This window comes from Cricetulus griseus, chromosome 4, assembly GCF_003668045.3.
Source record: "Cricetulus griseus strain 17A/GY chromosome 4, alternate assembly CriGri-PICRH-1.0, whole genome shotgun sequence".
Lineage (NCBI taxonomy): Eukaryota > Metazoa > Chordata > Mammalia > Rodentia > Cricetidae > Cricetulus > Cricetulus griseus.
Window position 1 is genome coordinate 138,013,643 of NC_048597.1, and position 14,792 is coordinate 138,028,434.

Genomic DNA, 14,792 nt, shown 5'->3' on the forward strand with positions numbered 1-14,792 from the left:
ATGAACACTTGTTTGGTACTCAAATTGGCATTCAAATAAAAGCCTTGATAAATAAGCAGAAGTTCCTGTACTTCACCCAAGATTTCTTCCTTCCCTGTTCACTTATGAACTGTCCCAGAAAGTAAGCCCCAGTTTTTTTGTTTTGTTTGTTTGTTTTACATCATATTTAATCTTTCATAGATGTCAAAATCATTTGCAGATGTAAAAACTGGGGTTGGGAGGCTTTTATTCACCTAATAGGTAGTAAGTATTTCATGGAGATGAGTGAACATTCTTGTTTAACAGCATGTGCATCAGTTTCAGGATATCACTTGGTTTCATCTCTCAGACTTGCTGTTCACCAGTTATTAGCACAAACTGATGCTCACTGGTGCTCTGTGGCTTCAAATCTCAGCTCTGAACTAGACATGACTAGTCAATATTTCCTCAGCTATAAAATTGAGCTCATACCTGTGCTTCTTAGGGGTTTTACTTTATGACTTGAGACATCCAGACCTTGGGTTTTGACTGACTAAAAGGTTTCTCAGTTTGAGGAGATGGTTTATTTTCGGTGTCCGTGCTGCTGAAAGTATCTATACCTGTTTCTTTGTACACAGAAGGTAACCTTTTGTTTTTTAAACATTTTGTTTTGCTTCATGTATGTGTGTCTGTGTGTATGTATGCTCCATTATTTTGAGTGCCCTTTTGAGGCCAGAATAAGGCAGAGGCCAGAATAAGGCATCCATCCCTCTCCTCCCTACTCCCCTTTGCAGTCAGAAGCCACTGGGAATTGTGAGCCACTTGATATCAGCACTGGGAACTGCAGTTGGTCCTCTATGAACAGTAGTAAGCACTCTTAACTGAGGTTTTTGGAGCTATTGACAGTAGGGTACTCTATAGAAATCAAGTAACTGTCCCGGCGAGGAAAGATGTGAAGAATGGGAGTCAGAGAATGTCCTATATAAGAAATGACTGATGGTTTACTAGCCATCTCTGGCAGGAACATCACAGTTTATGATGCCAACAGTGTTCACTCTTGTGTGAACAGTTTTCACCAAAGGTGAGAGCTAAGAATTACACTGAGACTATACAACAGCTAACACCCCCAGGACTTGACCATTATCTCAATTTTCTTAGCTTCCCTAAAGATGCCAATGTCCTCAGACAACAGGAAGCAGTCTAGAGAGCACAGTGCCCACATTCCCAGGAGGTGGGATGGGTAGTTTTTGGTCATTTGCTAGGTTATGGATGTTTGTCATTGTTAAGGGAGATATAAGAATACAGGATAAAAAAAACTATTAACCTTAAATATTTTAGATTGGTATGGATTTTGGTATATTGATATAAATGTAAAGTTGTTTTTGTTATACTGAATGTATGTTTCTACTCTTGTTTAGGGTATTGTGTTTATGCAACTCATTTTAAAATGTGTGTAATTAAGCAATGCAGGTTTTTAGTTTGTCATCTATAATCCAACTTGTAGTCATATTAGGTATGCTCTCAAAGTTAAACAAATATATTTAGGTGGATGGTCTTCAAACACTTCAAAGATCTACAGAATATGGCATGTAAGATGTTTAAGAAAATAAGGCTTCTCATAACAGTGAGACACGTCTGTTCCCAGAAGCACCAATTTACTTCAGAGAAGATAATGGGTATCAAAGAACCTCCATATGGAGTTTGCTTTCATTGTGGCAAAACTAACCATTTCAGCAAGAAACTGATCTTGCCTTCACTGCTAACAGTATGCTGTCCAAACTGGACAAGCAGGACACAAAGGAAAAAGACTGCTGAACTTTGCCAAGGTAAGGCAGGACAGTGCTTCAACATTCCTGCTTCATAGAAAAGTTTGCCAGATATTCTAGGCCAGTAGGCCAAAGATTAGATACCTTACTACTGTAGAGAAGCTTTGACTGTCCAGGTACCCAGATGCCTGCTGTTTCTATAGTTTTGGAAATGGTTTGCACTGTGTTTCCTATTTATTCAAATAATGTTGTATCTATCTGGAGTTGAAGACTAGATAGTTATACATTTCCTTAGTTATGATAGTGATAGAACATTAATTAGGTACCAAACTGTGGACTTACCAAGATAGGACAAATAATGGAGTATTTCCTCTAAATTTGCCAAATACAAATAGACTGGATATTATGAATGTAATCCTTACTTGATAATTGTTCTTGTTGTATATAGCTTTTCTATGTTAAAGTGAAAATTCTTTTCATTTAGACAGAAGGGGGAATGTTGGAGAATATTATTTTAACTGGGCAAAGATGTGTTGCATATGTTTATGCCGCAGCATGTTTAACTGAATATAGCTGTGCTACTGTTATTTATGCTGCATTTGTTTAATGATGCAAGGATGTGTGTTTAATTATGTACAGATATGTTACATGTGTTTCATCTTGCCTGAAGAAAGTTAGAAAAAAAAAAAAGGTAAAAAGCTCTAAGGCCAGAAATCATTAATTAATTAATTAATGAGGATATAATATCCTCACTTGTAGCTTCACTAAAATAATCAAGATCAGCATTTTATTCTTTCATTTAAGGACATTCATAGTGCCAGAGAGATGGTGTTGTGGGTGAAGGTGCTCACTACTGACTCTGAAGGCAGAGTTTGATCCTGGGACCTGCATGTTAGAAGCAAACAGGTGACCCTTAAGTTATTCTCTGTGCTCCTTGCTGCACGTGCGCGCGCACGCGCACACACACACACACACACACTAAAAATTATATCAAGACCAATTCCAACTATACCAAGACAGTCTTTAAGAGCTCTAAGTATAGGATGTAAATATGTGACAGTGACAGTGAATAGGAATGCTGCAAGGAGGGTCTGAGTTCCATTTCTTGGGGAATCTCAATTGAGAGTGAAGAGGACCATCCCTTTTTATGGAGTCTACATGGATATGTCCTTGCTCGGATATGCTATACATTCAGGAGGGAAATGCTAGCCCACAGTTCATTCTCCAAAGCTGCATTGTGGAAAGTGGTTAAGAAGTACCTGAAGGTGTGCTTTTCTCTAAGGCTAACTGGAGCTTGCTATGTCATTTCCCAATAATTGAAATCATCTGGCTTTAGCTTTCATTCATTCATCCAGTTCATCATCTCCCCAAAGCTTACTGGGAAGACTAATCACTTCTGAATGTTTAGTTATTTTCAAACTCCCCTTACGTGCTTATACCATCATTTCTCCATTCTCCTAGGATGCTCAGGAGTTACAAGGAGCTAGGTGCTCTCTCAAAATGTGTGCATCTTAAATTTAGAAGAATGTTTTGAATGAAGAAAGCCAGAAACTTCAGTCACTTTTGCCAACTGCTGGTTTTAGAGTGGCATTTGTTTTTTCAATCAATCTAGACTATTAAAACCAGTAGACACAAAGTCAAGGTTTGTTTGGTTTTTTTAAAATATGGAATGCAGGCTGGAGAGATGGCTCAGCCGTTAAAGGCTAGGCTCACAACCAAAAATAAATATGGAATGCTTCACGAATTTGCATGTCATCCTTGCTCAGGGGCCATGCTAATCTCTGTATCATTCCAGTTTTAGTACATGTGCTGACAAAGTGAGCGCAAGGTCAAGTTTTAAATACTTGTCTGTCACATGAGTCTGTGGTTACCACCTGTGGGAACACGTGGCTTCTGATGAGGGGAGACTTATCCCCAATGGCAAATCATACAAATTAGCATAAGATGTTTATATTTTGGTGGTGGAAGCATTCGGATAAAATCTGGCTATCAGATTCAAATAGCTCATTTTGGTGAAGGGCTAAAACAAAATACTTGTTCTAAAGGCTAGCCTTTGAAACATTAAAGGCTTCTTATAACAGAGAATCAAGTTTCAGTTTGATGCTATTGTGTTGCATTTTGGTTTAAGGCAATGTTGACAAACTGTAATTGTGATGAACTTAATCATGTGTGTTTGGTTCTTAAGTGTCACGCTTTACAAGCCTTCTTGCCATACACCTTTACGTCTGATTCTTCCTCATTTATACTTCCACTTTGGACCACTCTTTACTGGTAGGACAAACTGTCATCCAAAGTCCTTTCTCATCCAAAAACATTTTCTTACTAACCTCTTTTTATTTTTGTTAACAATGCCCCTCTTTATACCTATAGATTCCCATAGATGGTCCCATTTTACAGAATCGCAGGTAAAAGCACTGAAAAGCTGGACACTAAGGAGAAGAAACAAGGAACCAAGAAGACTGGTGCCATCAGACTGCTTTAGAAGGGTAACCCTACAGTTAAGCCTAGAAGGTACAGCCTCCAGTTGAAGACATGCCTGAAAAGCTACATATTTCCAAGCCTTGTACACAGCAGCCAAATCCAAAGTTGGGAATGGTTCTTGTTACTGTCACAAAACCAGAATGGCAGTATGGGGGGTAGTCATCAGCTCAAAGGGTCTGCAAATGTGATGCAGAGGCTGTGGTGTCCCAGCAAAAGTCCCTGGTGGAGCATCTCAACAAGCCCTGTGTTAGGCACCAGTACCGCCAGCTTGCACTCTTGTTGCAGAGAGTACTGTGAGACCAATTTAAATGGATCTGAGTTACTGTCAGTGACAAGTTCTACCTTTGAGGTAGCTGCATGAACTTACATCATTGAACAGAATGATAATTATACATCAGCACAGGAGCTGGGGAGGTGGCTCAGCAAGTAGTCCTCTAGCCGAGCAAGCTTTTCCACTTGAGTTTGAGTCCAAGTGCCCTAAAGAGCTGGATGTGGTGGCATGTGATGTCACTCCAGCATTTCTGTGGTGAGGCAGAAGTCAGAGATGAGGATCCTCTGAAGCTCCTGGACCAGCTAGCCTGGGGTAGAGTAGACAGTGCAGCAGCAGAACAGAGGCAAGAACTGACTCCCTAAGTCTTGTCCTCTGACCTCCACATGTATGCTGTGATATGTGCTCACCCCCCCCCCACACATAAATAATGTATTTTTTTTTAAGTAATGCATACGCTAGCTACATTGGTGAGGACATTAGACAGGCAGGTTTTACAAGTTTCACTGGTATCTGATGACATTTTAGCTTTTTGTTTGCTAAGAATACAATCCAAAGGTTTTACTTGCTAGTTAAAAGAATGTCAGGTCAGAGAGAGGGGTGATGAGTGGCCAGCAAAGATATTAAAGATAGCCTAAGGTAATTTTGGCTCTTGATCTGTAACATTTCAACTCTCTACAATCAGACCATTTTAATCAGTCTGTAGCCCAATGTAAGTGTGGCCTTCCCAGGAAACTTCAGTTCACATGAGTCAATAGCTTAACGTCAGGGACACGGCAGTTTCCCTCTTGACACCAATTTCTTTCCTTTGGAGTTGCTGGGCCGGAATTCGAATCTGCATCTCCTCCCCACCTGAACCCCTCACATCATTTTGTGCCGATTGGACCACCCCACATGGTCAGGGTCCTGGAATCCGGCATGAAGACAACTGAACACGCCTTTAATCCCAGCACTCAGGAGGCAGAGGCAGGTGGATCTCTGAGTTCTGAGACCAGCGTGGTCTACAGAGTAAGTTCCATGACAGCCAGGGCTACACAGAGAAACCTGTCTCAATACACACACACACACAGAGAGAGAGAGAGAGAGAGAGAGAGAGAGAGAGAGAGAGAGAGAGAGAGAGAGAGAGAGAGAGAGAGAGAGAGGAAAGAAAAAAATGTTAAAATATTACCAAAGAAACAGCCTGGAAACAGAGCATCATGAAGCATAAAGAAAAAGAAAGAAAAGAAAGCATAAAGAAAAGAGTGACCATCTAGCATTCTCAAGAGGTTAAATAGAATTCTCTATGAGCCACCATTTCTTCTACTCTATGTGCATGCCCCAGAGTGGCAACCTTAGATGCTGGAGCAGATACTGTGCTCAATTGATACAGCACTAGTCAAAACTGCTGATGGGACTGGGCGTTGGTGTCGCATGCCTTTAATCCCAGCACTCGGGAGGCAGAGGCAGGCGGATCTCTGTGAGTTTGAGGCCAGCCTGGTCTCCAGAGTGAGTGCCAGGATAGGCTCCAAAGCTACACAGAGAAACCCTGTCTCGAAAAACCAAAAAACAAAAAAAAAGGAGCTAGTAGGGTACCCCTCAAAAACTATTCACGAAAGTTACAACATAGATGAATCAAAATTATGCCAAAAGTGAAAGAAAGTAGACACAGAGAAATGCTGCAGTCTCTCTTTCTCTCCCTCCTTCCCCCCACATCGTGTGTGTGTGTGTGTGTGTGTGTGTGTGTGTGTGTGTGTGTGTGTGTGTGTAGTCTGAAACATCTTGTCCTTCTAGCTATCAGTTTCTCTGTAGCTTCATACTCTCATGAGGCAAAGCTGGGAAAGGGCCAGGCGCTTGTACCAGGCATTTGCTGTGGAGCGAAGGAAAGGGCTAGATTGCCCAGTGGAAATGATCGGGAGAGAGAACACTCAGCCATGGAGACATAATGGTGGCAGATCGGTTACTGTGTGTGTTCCATTTAAAGCTGTAGTCAAGGACAAAGGGCATGATGGGCACCAGTTCCTTAGTGACTTTCAAGGGAGTGATGCCCACAGTAGAAAATCACCTATCTGGGAAGTGGAGCACCGAGGTTAAAAGTCCCGATGGTCTTACCCTATGCCTGAAGGATGAAAACTTCTTCAATGAGGTGATCTCAGATAGAGCTAGACAAGCACTAATGGGCAGAATGGCATGGTAAATGCGTAGTCTGGGCCCCCACTGTCGTAATTTTGGTTTCAAATGTCTATTGACATAGGCTGGGCATGTAAGTCTGCTAGTGCAGGTGGGTGTCTTGCCCCAAGAAGATGGTTGGGGAGAGTTGGAGCAAGCTGCCAACAGCCACTAGGTGGCAGTGCTGCCTTGGCGTCAGCCTTCTCCCGGAACCATCTGACTTTTGTTCCTGGCTTGGGCAGTGAGAGCATGCAGCTAAAGTAATGCTTCTGGAAGTAAAAGCCCTTCTGAGAACCATGAACTTGATTCGTGGAAAGCCCTGCCCTGATCCTGTATTCCAGCTCTCTGAGAGGTAAATTTTTCTCCTCTTGTCTGTTTTTCTATCTGCCAAACGGAAGCACTTAAGTAAAAACCAGCAACTGCTACCAAACGCTGCCCTACCCCGCTGCCCGTGTGTGTGTGTGTGTGTGTGTGTGTGTGTGTGTGTGTGTGTGTGTGTGTGTGTGTGTTGTGTTGTCTCAGCTGCTGCCTCTCTACAGAGAAGAGAAGCTGCAGTGCGGTTCAGAGACCAAAAGAGACCTCTTTACATAGATGGATAGGTACAGTGCATGTGTGCTGTACCCTGCTTCAGCCAATTAACCCAGCCAAGCCCTGTGAACAAGTCACAGAACACCAGATTACTTTGGATTCAGAACAAGCACAAATCCATTCATTTAAAGTCAAGCCTGGCCAGGGGGAGACCTTCACAACCCAGGACTCTCTTTTGTAGGTATGAAGGCAGGCCATGGCACCTGCTGGGTGTTCAATTTCCATTTACTAGGAACTTTTATAGCCAAAGAGAATTGTTTCCTTGAAAGGGAGGAGAGGATTGGTTTCTGGGAAGGGGAACTTGGCAACTTGTGTGTGGCCAGGGTGTGTGTGAGTGTATTTGTGTGTGTGTGTGTGTGTGTGTGTGTGTGTGTGTGTGTGTGAGAGAGAGAGAGAGAGAGAGAGAGAGAGAGAGAGAGAGAGAGAGGCAGAGAGGCAGAGAGAGAGAGACAGACAGAGAGACAGAGAGAGACAGGCAGAGAGAAGAGACAGACAGACTCTTGAGCTCTTAAATGCCCCTCAGCAAGCATTCTACCACTGAGCAATACTCCTAGCACCTTGTCAACCCTTTCTGAAAGCACTTGGCCCTGTGCAATCCCAGGAGGGATAGCCAGTGCAGGGTAGGACAACCTTAGGGCCAAACCCCACAACTTTGGTGGAATAGGGTTTTGAAGGCATGGAGTCCATGGGGACAGGGATGAAGGAAACAGGACACCGGGAATGTTGAAATAATAGGTGAGGCCAAGCTCACATGCACACAGGGTCATCCTTCCATCTTACTGGAAGGCTTTGCAAATTTAATGCAACTTTTTAGAAGACAGGAGGTTAAAAGTCCACTCTGAACATCCACACAGATGTCAGAGGCAAACCAGTCCTGCCTCTGTTGCTGGACCCAAGGTCAGTTCAATTTATTTATTCAAGATCTCTCTGTCTCTGTCTCTGTCTCTGTCTCTGTCTCTGTCTCTGTCTCTCTGTCTCTCTCTCTCTCTCTCTCTCTCTCTCTCTCTCTCTGTGTGTGTGTGTGTGTGTGTGTGTGTGTGTGTGTGTGTGTGTATCTGTGCATGTGCAACTCGGTGTCTGTAAAGGTCAGAAGAGGGCAGATGATCTGCTCATGGCTACTTGGTTTCAGGGCTATCCCAAGTAGTCCTGTTCATGCCTGTGAGAGTGGGTCAGACAGACTTAGGACTCATTAAAAAGGAATGTAAGGTATCCTTCTGCCCAAACAGAAAACTAGATGTGGCTGTTTCTGGGGTTTTGACTCCATCCTACCCACCTGTGGCCTGAAAAGTGGAGGCACCTTTGTGTTTTTAAGGCTGCTGTCCTGTCATGACACTAAACAACAGAATAAATGTGCTGTGATTTGGTGACCAGGACAGGGGAAGCAGCCTTGAGCCTGTCTGTCCCTCAGGGAGGGGGCGAGTAAGCCTGGAGCTCTGGGAGGGCAAACAAGGCTGCTGAGAGAAAGACTGCTTCAGGGCAAAGGTATGGAGGGACTCGAGGTACAGGTTGTGGGGAATTGTATGGAGCGCCTTGTGTAGGCCCCATGGGAGGCTGTGGAGTTGTGCTGGAGCACTCTTCTTGGCAGGTCCCTAGCAGGTGGAGAGGTGAGGCCCTGGGACTGGGGTGGTGGCCTGTGCTACAGCCCTCCCTATATAGGAGGAAATGCTCCCTTCCAAAACCTCCTGGTCTTAACACCCTGAGGACATCTTCTGGCTCCATTCATCCCTACCCCCACCTTGAGGACCTCTTCAGGGCCTGTCCATCCCCGCCCCTACCCAGAGATTTTTGTGCTAAAAAGGAGGAATCCACAAACGATTTTCAGTGTCTTCTCTTAGTGGCTGACAGCCTGAAGCAGTTGGAAATAAACCAGAGGGAACTGCTTGGCTCTGCCCCTCTTGAGGGGACCTCCAGTGAAATGCAAAGACAACACAAAAAGAGTTTTGGAGGGTTTGAGATCCAGCCGGCTAGTCCCAAGGAAAACCGCCCAAATGTTTTTCTTTTGGTGGTTTTGGTTTTCTTGACAACAAACTCATAGGTATAAGAAGTGCCAAAAAGCTCCCACGTCTGGTAGCTGGAGAGTAAGAAAGCTGGACCCAAGCCAGGTATGCTGTTCTTAAATGCAAATATGTGTGTGTACATGCACACACAGTATTGTCTGTGTTTGCAGCGCCACTTGGGATACTGAGGACTGTTTATAAAGCCATGAGTGATGGTGTACATCTGACATCTCAGCACTTGAGAGACAGGAGGATGGAGAGCTGAAGGTCAGCCTGGGCTACGTAGGATTACAAAGACCAGCCTGGGCTACGTAGCATTATACCTCACACCCTGCTCACCCTGCTTCCCCCCCACCCCCACCCCAGGAGATAGCTTAACTATTTTGAGAAGAATACAGGGCCCAAGGACAAATGTGAATACCTAAATAAAGAAAGGGGGTACCTGCTGGGTCTAGGCAATGACGGAGAAAGCGAGGAGGGCAACCCGTAGGGCCCACATAGTGATGGTTCCTAAGGTTCCTAGGGCAAGTCTCTACAAAGGTCCCCAGAGGTATCTCCAGGCAGAAATGATGGACAGTAAGCTGGTACCACAGACACAGGGAGTTGCTGAGTCTGGAGATGTACCTGTACCTTTGTTTCATGAGCCCAGGCATCTGGGTGGATTCATGTGGTCTTTTAAACACAGGAAACCTCTGCTTGGCAGGATTTGATCACTGATTTCTCTCAGGGTTGACATTAAAGGTAAATTAGTTGTTCTCCTTGGAGCATCAAATCCTGCTCTCCCCAAAGGGAAATTCTATCCGTAGCTCAAACCTAGTCTGCCCTTGTGAGTTTTAGGGAAGCAGGGCTGGGGGTTAAGCTATATCTGGACAGTTCTGGCCAGTCCCGGATGTGGACCCTTAAGCAGCGGGACTGTCTGGATTGCTCTTGTTGAAAGAATGGGACGTAACTGTAGTTCTGGTCACCAATGCTGGTGACACATGCTTATCCACAAAGATATGTTAAGCCCTTCGTGCTGTGTTCTCCAAAAGACTCCTTCTGAGGGAAGTAAGTCAGGTGAGAAATAATGAGAAAGTGTTTAATAAAGAAAACAATTCCATTTCTAACATCATTAAAAATAGAATATGAAAAAATTCAATAAAATATACTTACTCTCTAAACTTTAAAAAAATGTTGAAAAATGCTGCAAAAATTAAATAAATGGAAAGGGACACCCTGTCCATGCATGCATCAGAAGACTAAATATTCTTAAAGTGGAAACACTTCCAAGATCTGTTTGTAGATTTTATACAATTCTTGGGGCATACCTAACTGGCTTCTTTCTTGACAAAACTGCAAGTTGTTCTTCATGCTAACAAAACTCAAGGAACCCAAATTTTCGACTTTGCTTCTCTGTTGCTGCACTGAAACACTGACCAAAAACAGTGTGAGGAAGGAAGGAGCGCATTTACTTGGCTTACGGGTTGCAATACGTCATTAAGGGATGCCAAGGTAGAAGCAGGAGCTTGAAGTGGAAACCATGGAGGAATGCTGCAACCTGTTGGCTTGCTTCCAGGATCACATTTAGCCACCTTTCTTATACCTCCCAAGCCCACCTGCTTAGGGTTGTACCACCCACAGCAGGCTGAACCCTCTTACATCAATTAGCAATCAAGAAAATGCCACAAAGACCAATCCAAGGGAGGCAATTCCTCAACTGAAGTTCCCTATCCTCAGACATTTCACAGTGACAACTGGAGTTAACCAGGACACCAAAGTAGCTAAAACAGTAATGAAAAAGAAGAACAAAGTAAGACCTGCAAATCTATAAATCAAGACGGTGTAGTACTGGCCTATGGACACGTTAACAGAACAGAACTGGGAATCCAGACATTGGTTCTCACATTTATAACCAATCAATTTTCACCAAGGATGATTCACGAGTTGCTAACATCAAACTGTGTGTAAGCAGAGAGGAAGTTTATCAGGTGTTAATGGATGCGAGACAGGGAAAATAATTGGCTGCTGAAGTAGAAACTCAGCAGAGGTTAGTTGGAAATTGCAGGCTGGTAAACTCTGTGGGTATGTGCTTCTGAGTGCTGGTGTCCAGAAGAGGATTACAGGTGCTTGTGAACTCCTGTCCTCTGCGAGAGAAGGAAGTGTTCTTAATTGCTGAGCCATCTCTCTGGCCACTCGTTATTTGAATCACATTGCTTGGGATGTACTGGAGACATGCCCACAACAAATGCACTTGTAAGAGTTCAGGTCAGCCTTGTTCTCCACACCCAAAGAGCAGAAGAGGCCCATCTGTCATCTGTCAACTGAGATGTAGTACAGCCACCTAGTGGGATGCTGTTTGCTATAGAAAGGAACAGGTGCTGCTCCATGGCACCACACAATGAACGTTAAACTACACAAAAGAAGCACTTGAAGAAGCTACAGGTAATGAAAACTATCTTAATATTGGACTGAGGATGTAGCTAAGTAATAGAGCATTTGTTTCATATGTGCACGAGCCTGTGGGGTTGATTCCCAGAACTGTGGGGAAGAGGGAGAAAGAAAATTTCCAAAGTGGGCATACAACTTCAAATACACTGAAATTGGTGACTTAACGTGCTTTAAATGGGTAAATATGAGAGCATGTCAGTAAAATTGTTGCAAGAGTTTTTACATGGGCTGGGGGATGGCTTTCAGTACAGTGCTTGTAGTACATTCAGGGGGATCTAAATTGGACCAGTCAGAACCTACCCCAAAATATCAGTGCCGTGGTGTGTGCCTGAAATTCCAGCGGCGATTAGGCACTTGCTAGCCAGTCAGTCTAACTGAATCATCAAGTTTCAGTGAGAGATTCTTTCTCAAAAAATGGTGGAGAGTGTCAGAGGAAGGCATTGACATCCACTTCTGGCTTTCATACATATGTATACATATGCATGATCACCTGTGTGCACATATGTGAATATACTCATACATGAATACAGATGCCTTAGTTAAAACTCATTTGCAGTGTGATCCTTTTACAATAAAACCAACAGATAAAAATATGGCCAGATTCCCATGTATTTAAAGTATGAATTGCTCCAAAAAGTGTGAACCAATTTTGCTTATTCTTTGTCTAGACTACCTGTGGGAAAAAATTAATTCTTTCATTCAGTCACTCCCCCATGTATAAAAGCAAATCAAAAATTACTTCCCAAAGGTCATCTTCCAAGATGTCACAGGTAAAAGGAAACAATTATCAAGTATATATAAAAGTATACCTACAGAGTGCGTGTAAAAGTAGACCCTCAATGTGCATGTAAAAGTAGACCTATAATGAGCTTCTCAATGCAGCTCCTCCAGCAGGAGCTCTGCTTTTGGTAAAAGAATTTCCTTTCTGCCATGCCTTGGGCAGGACATAGGACCTAGCTGAGTTCAGGGACTGAATTGGATGGCAACAGAGACCTCAGCCTGGGAACAGGGGGAACCAGGCAAATAATGACCCAGCTTGAAGCTCTTCTGAACAAACATTCCACTTTATGCCTCTCCCGAGACATTAGCTGCAACTTAACAAGGGTAAGCACTGAAGCCAACACGTTTGTACAGAGTGGAGGGAGGAGATAAAGCCCAGGGCTGTCTGCCCTGGAGTACTCAACCCAGGCACTGGTCAGAAGTGTGGGATGGGTAGGTGGGAGGGAGATGAACAATATTGCTTATTTCTCCTTGAAATTTGCCTTCCGATCTGTTTAGACCTGACTCCTAGCGGCTGCTTTTCTCAAGAACTCTCTGAATCCATGAAGACCATGTTGACATACCATCCATTGGTGACTGAAGCTCCATTCACTGAGTGACTTTCTCATCAGGGTCTCTCCTTGGCACTGAGTTCAGAAAGATACTTAAGAGCACAGAGGATCCAGACCATTAAGCTGGTCTGAATGCAGACTCCGGTAGCTGTGAAAAGCTCCATCTCGGGTAATCCAGGAGCCCTGGATTCGCAGACCACTACCTCCACTTCCCAGAAACCAGACTCAGCTTCCCCACCCATTAAACACAGATGCTCCCACCTGCCTGGCCACCCTCTCTGATGTGGGAAGTGCTCTGTGAGAAACACAGACCAGCCTGGCTTTGAACTAGCTTCCTGTTGTTTATTGATTTTGGAAGAGTTGCTTAACTTAATGAAATCTTGGGTCTCTTATCTTCCTTACAAGGAACAGGCACTGTTGTCTTTCCATGGCAAACTATCAGGATTAAATGGGATGCAATGTCTGCAAACAGCACATAACTGCGAAATAAGTGGTACATATTATGGTTGCTCTTCCTGGCAGTTAACCGAGCTCATAGAAGGTGTATTAAGTCCTCACCAGTCAGCTCACTAACATCTTTTGGCTTAGAAAGATGAACAGATATTTTGGGAGTAGAAGATGGGGTAGAAAAACTACAATGTGCTCAGCAGAATGGAAAAAATCATCAGTGCAAGGCAAAGCTAGGGGAAAATGGCCTTTCTCCAGGGAAGGGCTGTGGAGCCATGGAAAATAGTCAAGTAGTCCAAAAGATCCAGACAGTGGATGCTGGACTATGACCTTTGGTCTTATTCTGAGTGTGCCTTTGTAACTGTTTTCAGTGCTGGCCAGTGTGACCAGAGCCTTCCCTGTTGACCCAGAGCAGTGGGTGGGGCTCTGATCGCCTCACTTGCCCAGGGTTCCCCTGGTCAGCTCCAGGGGTCATTGGCTCGCTGGCCGTGGCACCAGCTCTCCTCACTCTCCTATTTGTTTATTAGTGGCCCCTCCTCCTGAGGAGGCCTGATACTGAGGGATCACACAGTCTGCAGACATGGGCCGACACCCTGACTATGTATTATTTTTAGACAGGCTTGTAAAAAAAGTTATAGAGGATTGTTATGGAAAGAATTTGGAAAATTCTTCAAATCACAAACATGCATTTCATGTTTTAATGGCATTCAGTTACAGCTAGTTTTGTAACATGTATTTTTTCTGCCCACAATCGATTGTCTGCTCTCAAGTCATTCAAGCATGTTGCAGCCTTTTTGCAAGATCACACTGCAGTCTTTCACATAGAGATCAGATGTGGGGTAGCATGGGTGAGCACTCCAGGCACCTTCACAGTGAATATGTATATAACAACTGTATTTGTAATATATCTGCCTTTTACCATTTGACACAAAGGTGCTTTTCACTAGGATAAGTATGTCCCAGTGTGTACCTTGTGAACAAATGTGTACATGTCTCTCATTTTTCCAAGCGATAGTCCTAGAGGTAGAATGGTTGAGTTGCAGGCATTGTATTTGGAGTCATAATCAGTACAAGTTCCTAAGTATCTTCATTTACATGTATGTCATAAGTGATTGTGTGTGTTAGTACTTGCATGTAGAAAATAACCATGTATTCTTCCCCTGACTCATACTTTCTGCTCCCTCATGTCCTCGGCATCCCTCTTCTTCTCCCCTTCTCTGGAGATATCATAATAGAGGGAGACATTTTTGGTTTACAGAGAAATCAGGCACTAGGGAAATGTCTGGAGATCTACAAAGATGACACCAGATAACTATCTCAGCAACGGAGGAGAGGCTACCTTAAATGCCCTCCCCTGATTATGAGATTGATGACTGATGGGAGC

The 14,792-nt window shown here is 43.8% G+C and overlaps 1 non-coding gene across 1 annotated transcript; it reads right to left on the reverse strand.

Moving 5' to 3' along the window:
• Window positions 1-3,445: 3,445 nt before the first annotated feature.
• LOC113835312 lies at window positions 3,446-3,549 on the reverse strand. The gene has a single exon (XR_003484752.1). It is a non-coding gene; the product is annotated as a U6 spliceosomal RNA (small nuclear RNA).
• Window positions 3,550-14,792: the final 11,243 nt, after the last annotated feature.